Source organism: Gastrolobium bilobum, unplaced genomic scaffold (assembly GCF_033153095.1).
Source record: "Gastrolobium bilobum isolate Gb01-03AN ecotype WA unplaced genomic scaffold, APGP_CSIRO_Gbil_v1 utg10413, whole genome shotgun sequence".
NCBI lineage: Eukaryota > Viridiplantae > Streptophyta > Magnoliopsida > Fabales > Fabaceae > Gastrolobium > Gastrolobium bilobum.
Genome location: NW_026898584.1, coordinates 1 through 12002, shown reverse-complemented (window position 1 = coordinate 12002; position 12002 = coordinate 1). Strand labels below are relative to the sequence as shown.

General features: G+C 39.1%; 1 non-coding gene across 1 annotated transcript; it reads left to right on the top strand.

The window, feature by feature from the left end:
• The first annotated feature begins 255 nt into the window (after positions 1–255).
• Positions 256–362, top strand: LOC133317519 (small nucleolar RNA R71). Its single transcript, XR_009752332.1, has one exon. It is a non-coding gene; the product is annotated as a small nucleolar RNA R71 (small nucleolar RNA).
• Positions 363–12002: the final 11640 nt, after the last annotated feature.

Below are 12002 nucleotides of genomic sequence, written 5' to 3'. Positions count from 1 at the left end.
CTTGGTCAGCTTTTAGGTTCTTCACTTCATTCATGAGTGATGTCAACTGGGCTTCCATGGCAGTTTGTTTATCTAGTTCTAGCATGCCTGGCTTCCTTACTGGGCTCACTCTGTCTATTGGCCATTGGAGACATCTTTCAGCAGTCCCTTCTATGATTTCGTATCTTGATTCAAGTGTTCCTGTAAAGAAATATCCTCCTGCAGCAAAATCTAAGTGAGACTGAGAAGTATGATCAAGTCACTCCCCAACTCTCTACCCCATGGTTTGGATATTTTCTTATGATGTCCTTGTATCTCTCCCATGCTTCATAGAGATTCTCTCCATGAAACATTCTGAAGTTAGAGATTTCAGCTCTAACTTCAGCTTGTGTGGGAGAAATCTCTCTATGAACTTGTTAGAGAGTTCTTGCCATGTGTGGATTGATCCAGGGGTGAGAGTTTTCATCCATGTTTTAGCTCTTAAACCCAAGGAGTGAGGGAATAACCTGATCTTCATGCTCTCCTCTGTTACACCCTCGGCTTTAAAATTATCACAGATATCTTGGAATGTGGTGAGCTGTGTGTAAGGATCTTCTGATAAGTCCATTGAAGACCCCTGCTTCCCTAATCATGTGGAACATGATAGGTTTTAGTTCAAAATTTGGTGCTACAGGGGGAAGGATTACTCCTGATCTGGTCTGTTCCTGAAAGGAGCACCCAAAGTTCTGAAGTTCTGTTCAGGGGGAACCTCTTCATTGTTATTATTGTAATTAGCCATGTTTTCAGGAAATCTTTCCCTGAGGTTCCTTCTTCTCCTATGGAGTGTGCGTTCTGGCTTAGGATCAAAGAGAAACTCAGGTACTTCAATGGAGTGGTTAGAGTCTGTTTCAAACTCTTCACTCATAAACCAATAGCAGAGGGCATATATATGCACAGTAGATTCAGTAATAAAGAAGAAAATATAAAATTAAAGTCAGATATACAGTATATGTGTTAGAAGACAATGATAAGAACAACAGTTAGTGTTTCTAACCCCGGCAACGGCTGACACGAGCTGTCGAACTCGCGCAAATTAAAAATTATTTTTTTATTAAGGTTCAAAAAATTTGTAGTAGAGTGGAAACCCTAAGCCGTCTCTCTCAAGGAAATTGCTTGGATAAAATCGTTTATCAAAACAGAAATTAAAAAGGGGGGGAGCTAATTTTAAAAAGAAGAATATGAAATTGGATTTAAAATTCGTAATTAAAAATAACCAACCTAAGGTTTGTTCCATGGATGTCTTTCCTTGGATAAGAAGATATCAGAATCGTGATTGATTTGTCAATCTTATTTCCAATTGACAACACTACTCTAAATCGCTTAGAATTACTTAGTTGAACAAGGTCATAGACAACCTAATCATCAAATCTGAATTAATCCCTTTCCGTAATCGCAATCGCGAACCTAGATGATTTGCACGATATGGATCTGAGTCTCGGGGGTGCAAGACTGTGAGTATAAAGCGAAGATTGATCTCCGGTTCCGTTACCCTTATTGATTAAAAGGTTCTTATCGCATGGCTAAGGTAAACATGATTAAAATAAAAAGAAGAAGAAAACCGATAAGAACGCTTCGAGAAAATACTTTGATCCTCAATTTCAAAAATTTCAGAATGAATCCAATGTTTACTACTCTGCCATCATATATCCCTACCCAAAGCGGGTTAGGGTTTAGTTCTGACCGGCCCATATGTCTAAAATACGAAATAAAATAAATAAAATAAAATAAAACTTCAGCAAAATGTGTCCAACTGGCGCAAGAAATAGACTAGCTTCCAACCCGAATTGGGCTTCAGCTCTTCATAAGAATTGTAGCCCTCAGTGTTATCTGAAAAACCCAACAAGAACGGAGTCATCCGACAACTGTGTTGGCCAAAATACAAAGTAACGTAAAGCTTAAAAATTTATGTGAAACCTTCAAAATGTGAAAATGTAAATTAACTCAAAACATCATTATTTTATTCAAATAAATCCTAAAAATACTAATCAAGAGTAACAAATAAGTGTAATAAAATTGAAGCTGTTTGCACTCCTGGGCAAAAACTAGAGCAAAAGAAAGCAGATGACGGTTTCAAAAATCACAGTGAGGACAAAAATTCCTTAGTCTCTTCAATTTCAACTTAACTGCTAACTACACAAAAATGGTTCCTCACAGGATGCTCTCAGTTTTTTTCTCAAGTGTATCAGTTAATTTATATTTTCTTCATTTATTTGAAGTTCTACTTCTCCACTGCTAATAACACATATGGACAAATCAAGAGTGTGAGGGGTGTAATGCTTTCAAGGTAGTGGATGAAGGAAGAGAAAGTTCAAACACCCCAGAAATTTACAAAGAGCAAAAGTTACCGCACCTGTATATAATGAAAAGATCCAAACACAATTCTGATTTTTTTTTTGTTTTGTTTTGTTTTGATCCTGTTTTTGGGCTTTTTGCTATGTTTTGAAGAAAAACCGGTAGACAACCACATATGTCACCCCCCACACTTAAACTTTTGTCTTCGAAGCAGTTGAAACCTCATCAGGATGAAACCAATGCTGACTTAGGGAGTGAATTAACATTTCACTGCTGCGGCTTAAGTGTTAAAGGCTTTCAGTAAGGGATAATAAGGAAAAACCAATTATCTGTTTGGTATCATTTTGATGTTGTGTTTAAGTGTGACACAAAAAGTTTAAGTGTGGGGGGTTATGACTTAGTGGTTGTTCCTCAAAAAAAGCTGAACATGAACAAAAAGAGATGGATGGAAAAAATTAGAAGGTTTATTTCGACTTTGAGTTGAAGTTTCATCCTGGCAAGGCCAGTGTGGTAGCTTTTGCTCTTTGTAAATTTCTGGGGTGTTTAACCAGTTTGTTGATTGGTGAAGCTTTGATGTTGTGCATGCATGTGTTATTAGCAGTGGAGAAGTAGAACTTGAGCAGCCTATGGTAGGATGATTTTCTTGAGTTGATTTGAGTGTGACTGAGTCAAGATACACTTACAAGAAGCATCCTGTGAGAACCATTTTTGTGTAGTTAGCAGTTGCAGTTGAAATTGACAGGTCTTGTGATTTGAGATTAAGGAATTTTTGTCCTGGTTGTTTTATCTGTTCAAGACTTGTGATTTTTGTTATCTTTTGTATACTTGCTAATTATTAGGAAGGACTAGGATGATCTTCACTCTTTTCTTATTTCTTTGCTTTCTTTTGCTATTCTGGTTTTTGCCCAGGAGTGAAAAAGATAAGTGTGGGAGAATTTGATAACTCATATTTTATTACACTTATTTGTTACTCTTGATTAGTATTTTTAGGATTTATTTGAATAAAATAATGATGTTTTGAGTTATTTTACATTTTTAGTTTTTGATTGGGTTTAATTTATTTTCGTCAAGCTTTACGTTACTTCTGATTTTGGCCATATCTTGGTCACAGTTGTCGGATTGACTCCGTTCTTGTTGGGTTTTTCAGATAACACAAAGGGCTACAATTCTTATGAAGAGCTCGAAGCCCAAGTTCATGGAAGAGTCTATTTCTTGCGCCAAGTTGGACACATTTTGCTGAAGTTTTATTTTATTTTATGTATTTTATTTCGTATTTTAGACATATTGGGCAGAACTAAACCCTAACCCGCTTTGGGTAGGGATATATGATGGCAGAGTAGTACTTAGAAATTAAATCAGTTCCTTGGAAGAGAATCTTTTTCTTCTTCTTCTTTTTATTTTAATCATGGGAGAGATTTTAATCAACCTAAGGGTAACGGATTCCATGGATTGGTCTTAGAAATTTTAAATCAGTCTTGTTTCCCTTCCCAACCATGATATCGTGCGATCGTGGATATTCAATCTGAGGTTCATTCCGGAAAGGGATTAATCATCAGATTTGATGATCAGGTTGATTGACCCTGTGTTTAAATCAAGCGGGCTGATACTCTGCATTGTATTAGAAGCACCGTATTTGATCAAATGCTAAGCGATCGGCTCAAGAGAGGGTTGTCAATTGGAAATAGAATTTCTGATTCGATTGACAAACACTTGAATGAGAGCATGTCAATCCTTGGTTGGTTATTTTTAATTACGAATTTTAAATCCAATTTCATGCCAAAATTATTCAACCGAATGGCTTTTTAATTTCTGTTTTGATAAACGATTTTATCCAAGCAATTTCCTTGAGAGAGACGGCTTAGGGTTTCCACTCTACTACAAATTTTTTGAACCTTGATACAGCTCGTGTCACAAACTGCCATCATTGTCTTCTAACACATATACTGTATATCTGACTTTAATTTTATATTTTCTTCTTTATTACTGAAGACGAATATATGCAAACTTTGGTTTATGAGTGAAGAGTTTGAAACAGACTTCTAAACCACTCCATTGGGGCCAGTTTCATCCAAGGATGAAAACATGGCTAATTACAATAATAACAATGAAGAGGTTACCCCTGAAGAACTCAGAACTTTGGGTGCTCACCAGACCAGATAGCTCAGCACCAAATTTTGAACTAAAATAATTTTGATTAGGGACAGGGGTCTTCAACAGAAGATCCTTACACACAGCTCACCACTGAAGATATCTGTGATAATTTTAAAGCCGAGGGTGTAACCGTGAGATCAATGTTATTCACTGACTAGAAAAACAAGCACCCCCGGATCAATCCACACATGGCACTCATCTACAAGTTCAGAGACAATGTCTCGACAAGCTGAAGTTAGAGCTTAAATTCAACTTGTATTTGAAGAGAATCTCTATGAAGCATGGGAGAAATACACGGACGTAAAAATATCCAAACCATGGGGTAAGAGTTGGGGAGTGACTTGATCATACTTCTCAATGGCTGCAGGCCTTTTACAGGAACACTTGAATAAGAAATACCATTGAAAGATGTCTTCAACTGAATAGACAGAGTGAGCCCATTGCTAACTAGATAAACAAACTGCCATGGAAGCCCCAATACATCACTAATAAATGAAGTGAAGAACCTAAAAGCTGAGCAGCAGTGGATAGAATTCCAACTTCAAAGAAACAGAACTATGCTCAGCCTGTGGTGACCTTACTCTATGCCTATCCACTGCATTGGTGTGTTATGCAGAAAATTGGCAATAACTGAGACAATCAACAAGCAAGACGAAATACACCCCTCAGGAATTCCAGAACCACAACACCCAATGGAGGCCATTAGTGATATCAACAACAATCAACAGCAGCAATATCAGCAAAGCAGCAGCAGTGGAACGTTTAAACATGGAGAACAACTAAATTCCGTTCCACAGAGATGACCAACGCATCTCCTACCCTTATGTCAAGGAATATGTCACCAGGAATGATGCAGTGGCGAGGAACAGGCTATGGCAAGGATCACTGACCGCCTCGGAACAACCTCACCATAAAAAGCATTTAATCACAATAGTCAAATCAGTCACACAAGAAGTGGGAAAGCCACTACACGAAGCCCACAACTCTGTCAAAGGAAAAGGGATAGACGAAAGCATCTGAAGTAAATCCAAAGCACAACAACAACCACCAACCACAGGCCATGCCCGGAGCCTGAAAAGAAGCTGAAACCGATAAAGACCAGGTGGACAAAAGTCAACCGGTGGCGGTGGTGGCCCAAATGCAGGCAACTACCCACAAAAATCTTGTTCCCTGAAAGGAGCACAAGCAACAGAGGATAAGCAATTTGGAAAGTTCCTGGACATTTTAAAACAACTTCACATCAAATCCACCAATGGAGCACTAGAACAAATGCCAGGTACGTAAAATTCATGAAAGATGTCCTCTGAAAAAGAGGGATAACGAAATATGAGACTGTGAAAATGATCAAGAAAGTTGCCAGTATTAGGCAAACCCACTTAAGCTTCAAGATCTAGGGAGCTTCACCATTCCTTGCATTATAACACATACCAAGGGAAAGCCCTGTGTGACTTGGGAGCTAGCATCGATCTTGGCCTCTATCTGTTTTCGAACAATTATCCGTTGGGCCAGCCGAACCAACACCTAACTTTAGTGGCGGGCCTAGCAAAACCCCGAAGGAAAGATTGAAGATCTGCTAATCAAAGTAGACAAATTCATCTTGCCCGCTGATTTCATTCTCTTGGATTATGAGGCTGATATTGACGTTCCAATCATTCTGGTTGAGATTGCACTGGCAACTGGAGGATCAGTTATCAATGTGCAAAAAGGGGAACTAACCTTGAAAGTTCATGATGATAGAAATCAAATTCAATATCATCAAAGCAATGAAGTTCCAGGATGAAGGTGAAGATTTGGAAGAATGTTCTGCCCTGAAAACAGCTATGTCCTCAATCAGTGCAGCATAAAAACAGAATGGGGGGATATGAGAAAGAAGAAGAAGGTTCACAACAGGAGGAACAGAGCTGCTATTGTCAGCTCAAAACTTCGCCAGGAACTGAAAAGGAAAAACAACTCACCAGACCTTCCTAGACCTCCTGATTTAGCTAAAGCCTCTTCCCCGACACCTGAAGTCTGCCGATTTAGAACGCAGTACCCTTCGTGATCATTTCTTTATTTCTCACCAAGGAACAAGAAGACTGCATCTCAAAAGCTCGAGAAGTATAAAGGAGCCATCATCGTCCTCCACAGTCTAAATGTTTGCCACCATTTTGTATGCATAAAATATTATTGCTGATAGCTAATAGTTTTTTCGTGAGACACCAAAGAAGATTGAATCCTATAATGAAGTAAGTGGTGAGAAAGGAAGTCATTACCGAATGGCTGATGCCAGGATGATGTACCCAATATCTGACAGCAGTTGGGTAAGTCCTATCAATGCGTCGCCAAAGGGAGGCATAACAATGGAGGTAAATGGCTCTGGCTCCTGTACGAAAGGTCACTGGATGGTGGTTTGTGATTACAAGAAAACTCAACAATGCCACCAAGAAAGGGACTTCTCCATGATTCCACAGATCAAATGTTGGATCATATCAGGGAAGGAACACTTATGCTTCCTTGATGGGTATTCAGGGTATAACCAGATTGCTCTGGCACCAAAAGATCAACATAAAACCACCTTCACTTGCCCATGGAACATTCGCCTTCGGCTAAGGATGCCCTTCGGGTTATGTAATGCACCAGCAACATTCAAAGGTGTGTTCCCTGACTTAATAGGTGAAAGAGTGATCCGAGGTTTTTATGGATGATTTCATACTGGGAACGTCATGTACCACTGTTTCAAGTTGAAGAAGTTCTCCAAAGGTGTTTATCCTCTAATGCAGTGCTTCATTGAAAAACCCAATGGTGAAGGAAGGAATAGTCCTGGCCATAAACACGACTCACAACAAAACATATTGAAATTGCAATATAAGACCAAAGTAGAAGCCATAGCAAGAATGCCGCCACCATTAAACGTCAGAACACTGAGATCTTTTCTTGGGCAGTGGGTCAATGGGTTCATTAAAGATTTCTCCAAAATAGCCAGACCTTGTCATTTGTTAGATATATATGAAATTTGAGTTTAACTCTGATTGTTAATGAAAGCTTTTGAAACCTTGAAAAACAAGCTCATTAAAATCATCCAACCTCCAGACTGGAACTACCCTTCGAACTAATGTGTGATGCTATGTTGCACAACCCATGGGGTAGTTCTAGGCCAGAGGAAGGATAAAATTTGTAGCATATATTCGCCAGTAAAACCTTGGATAAGATCAATAATACAATATATTAAGAGCTATTGGTTGTAGTATATGCCTGCGAAAAATTAAGGCCATACGTTTTAGGATCAGAAGGTGCTCCTCATGCTAATGAGCAGGGCTTCAATATTCTTTCTCAAAAAATAAGCAACCGAAGATTGATAAGATGGATCCTACCGGTGCAAGAATTGAAAATCGGAGATCAAAGAAAGAAAAGGGTGTGAAAACCGGAGTTTAGATCACCTGTCCAGATTGGAACACATTAAAGAAGGGCTACCAATCAAGGAGACGTTCCGGACGAACAATTGTTTAGCGTCAATCACATAAAAGCCAACGTTGCCTTGGTTCGCTGATATAGCCAACTTTCTAAGCAGCAGGGATTCCCTCGGGGTAAGCAATAATGCGAAGGAAAAAATTCTTTCATGATTGCACTGTGTCTGGGATGAACCGCTGCTGTTTAAAAGATGCGCTGATCAAATGATAGCCATGTTAATCCCAAAGAAGAACAACCTCAAATCCTTCTTCTTTCGTCCCCAATTAGGAGCATCTCATTAAACTTAGCCAAGTTGGTTCTAATCAGGTTTCTGGCCCTAAAAAGATGCAGTTCAATATGTTAAACAATGTGATAAATGTCAAAGGGAAGGTAACTTAACCAAACAAAATGAAATGCCCCTCAGTTCAATTCTAGATTGAATTATTTGATGTCTGGGGCATTGATTTCATGGGCCTTTCCTCTTTCATGTGGGAATACATACTCAAAACCATGGACTATGTAAGTAAGTGGGTACCAAAGTGGCATGGACAATGATGCTAAGGTGGTCATTAAACTTCTGAAAAAGAATATCTTAACCAGATATAGGGACCCAGCGGCTGTCTGATTAGCGATGGTGGAAAACATTTCATCAATCGCCAACTTGAGAAGGGTGTTGGAAAAATATGGAGTCAGACACAAGGTTGCAACTCCCGTGTCGTCGCAAACCAGTGGTTGCTCATTGAAGTTTCTAACCGAGAGGTTAAGAGAATTTAGAGAAGGTAGTCGATCCTTCTCGAAAAGACTGGTCCCTCAGAAGTTAGATGAAGCATTATGGGCTTAGGAAACTGCGTATGAGAACACCCTTTAGAATGTTCCCCCATACAGATTGATATTTGGCAAAGGCGCTGCCACTTCCCCCTGAACTGGAACACAAGGCTTACTGGGCAGTTCACGCCCTCAACATGGATGAAAAAGCAGCAGGAAAAAGAGACTGCTACGAAAGAGTTAGAAGAATTCAGAACACTATAAAAAATCATAAACCATACAAAGAGAAAATGAAGTGGCATGACAAGGGATCAAAAACAGGAGACATGAGAGGGTTGGCCAGAAGTGTTACTCTTCAATTCCAGACTCAGAATTATTCCCAGGAAAACTCAAATCAAGATGGACTGGGCCATATCAAATTGTAAAAGATGCAGGAAATGGAGCTTTTGAGATCCAAGGCTTGGAACATAGCGATGCCCTTTAAAGTAATGGGCACAGGTTGAAACTATACAACAATGAAGCCTTCGATGAAGAAGAGGAAAGTGCTAGTTCTCTATGAATCCACATGAAAAGTAAGTACCATGTCTAGCTAAGGACATTAAACTAAGCGCTGACTGGGAGGCAACCCCGTCATACATTTGCTCTCTGACAAAGAGCAAAGTTTTGGGGGTCACCTCTTAACCACAGGCTCCCAAAAAGGGAGGAAAAGCTGAAGTTGCTCCAAAAAGTCCAAAATCGTTCCGTTCCAAAAACGCAGATTTGGAGTGGTGCCCTGACCACGCCCCCACAATGAAAAGGAGAAAAACTCTCCTATTTTATCTTAGCTTAGCTTATTTTCAATTCTGTTTTTTAATTTGTTTTCTGTCTGTTTCCTTTGAAATTAATCTTTTTGCAATGAAAAAGACTTTTTCAAATTGTTTGGTATATACATGCATTTCAGTTGTAGTATTAAGACTGCCCAATTCTTTTGGATTAACTAACATACATGAAACACAAAGTCACTGACTAATTATGTTGTTCTTTTCTCTGAGTACTTGAAAATAGAAATAGAGCAGGGAATTAATCCTCAAATTTTTGAAAGAAGCTGATCTGTGTGAACTCAAACTGGTAAACCAGACGAAAATGCAAACACTCACTTCTGAGAGCGTTCCCGAGGTGTAACCACAATGAAACTTCTCAACTTGCCTTAATGTTGTAAGTACTGCTGAAGAACGGATGAACTCCACTGCAAAGGACCAAACAGAATCACATACCTCACCTCACCTTCATCATACGCCCCCTGGTCAACCAAAAAGAACAAGGAACAGATCCAAAAATGAATTAAAAGGACAGAAGAAAGACAAGCAAAGCAAAAGAGGAACAACCATTCAATAGAATTCAAAAGCTATCAGAAAACCTTCCTCTAAAGGGGAAGAAAAGGTATAAGAAAAAGTGTTCATTCGATCAGAAAAAGTCCAAATTCAAAAGCACAAAAGATAAACGTCCTTGATCCCACAAATCAGACCACAACTTCTTCCACATTTCCATATACTTACCCATCAAAGAATCCTTGGAACAAAGAAAGTTGTGCTTCGTCAAACGCAGCGAAAGGCAAGTTCTGAAGAATCACATCCAGGAATGGACAAAGCAAACACCAATATCAGTGATAGTGAGACAAAAGATCGAGCAACCTTATCTGGGGGCAGAATCCTCTTACTGTTTACTATGAAGAGTAGTTCATTTTCTGAAATGTTCATGGTCTCGCTGACTAAAGTTTATTTCTGTTATGCTATTCTTTTAAATTGGGCAGACTAATACAATATTTCTGAGTTGTTTGAGGACAACCAACAGTTTAGTTTTGTGTTTGATGGGACGTAAATTCGTTCCCATCTAAGCTCATTTTGATGGCAAAATACCATACGTTAGGTGATCGGATGAGCAACTTCAGCATGAAAATCACTTGTTTTACACATTCGTGGCAAAGTAAACAGTAGTAACGTATTCCTTTAAAATATATTAAAAGGAACGGACTGGGACGCATTTAATGCACCCTACTCTATTCATTTAATGCTTATGTACACTTTGCAGGTAACGTAGAGTTAAAGACTTCTAAAAAGCAAGGTGGTGCACCAACTGAGCAGCTGGAAACATGAAGAGCAGGGAATCAAGAGTTCTCATTGGCTGAAACAGAAGCAAAACATGGGAAGCTCTGCAAACAAACGGCTAATCATCACCAACCCCTGTTCCAATCGGATTCCACGCAAGCTTCACACTCTCCTGCCGCCGTCCCGTCCCCTTCAATTCAAGCAACTAGCCCAAGGGAATTACAGTCTTGCCACTCTCCTTCCATCTATAAATAGGACCTCCCTCACACAAAAACATCATCGAATCCTAGAGGGTTTGCAGTCCGAAAGGAAGAGATCACTTAGTAGTAGTTAGTAACTTAGTTTAATTTTCAGTTTTAATTATGGTAGCGACAACCCAGCTTCTACTCTTGTCTGTAAACAACCATCAAGACTCCTGCACGGAGCAATTACCCAGATTGTTTATCCAATTTTTTCTATTTCTTTTTGTAAACTGTCTTTTAATTAATATAAGTGTATTTACTCTCTCGTTCCAATCGTTATCTCTTGACTGAATCTCGGTTCTATGTGATCTCAATTGAGAATAATTATGTTTAAACTACCGCCGTGAGCTGAATTATTTGTGGAATGGGTAAACTGTTGAAACTCTAAAGAGACTGTTTCCAAAACTCTTGACCGAAGCTTTTTGTATTTTTTGGCTGAGTAAGCTATATTGATTGTGCGCCAATGGAAATTGGGTACATACTGAGAAAGGAACTTCCAATAAGGAAGGGATTTCAGACAGCTTAGCCATTGGGGAACGTAGATGTCATGGCAAAAACGTACCTTGGTCACACTTCCGAATAAGGGGCCAACTTCGTTGATTTTAAGGTTCTGAACTAAGTACCTGTTGGAGTCAAGGGAGCCGTAGGACATCGAAACTTGTGAGCCATCTGACCATGAGCTGAGGAATGAGAGTTGGCAGACAAAGGAACTGGGACAGAAGCCATAAGGTGCTGAAGTCTGAGTAGAGAAAATAGCCCTTTAAGAGTGAAGCAGTGAATCCATTCTTTCTGTAACTGTTTTAACCACCACTTTGTTGCCTCTGATTATAGTTATTTCTGTTTTAGTAGTTTTATTTTTATTTTATTTATACTTATAAAAACTCCAATGAATCTCACCTTCTAAACAGGAAGGATCACATCCATAAAGCAGCGAGCAACTGTTTATCATCAGATTAAACCTACTGTTCCTGGGAACATTATGAGAGCATAGGAAGCATTAACCAAGCACTCATTAAGCAATAAT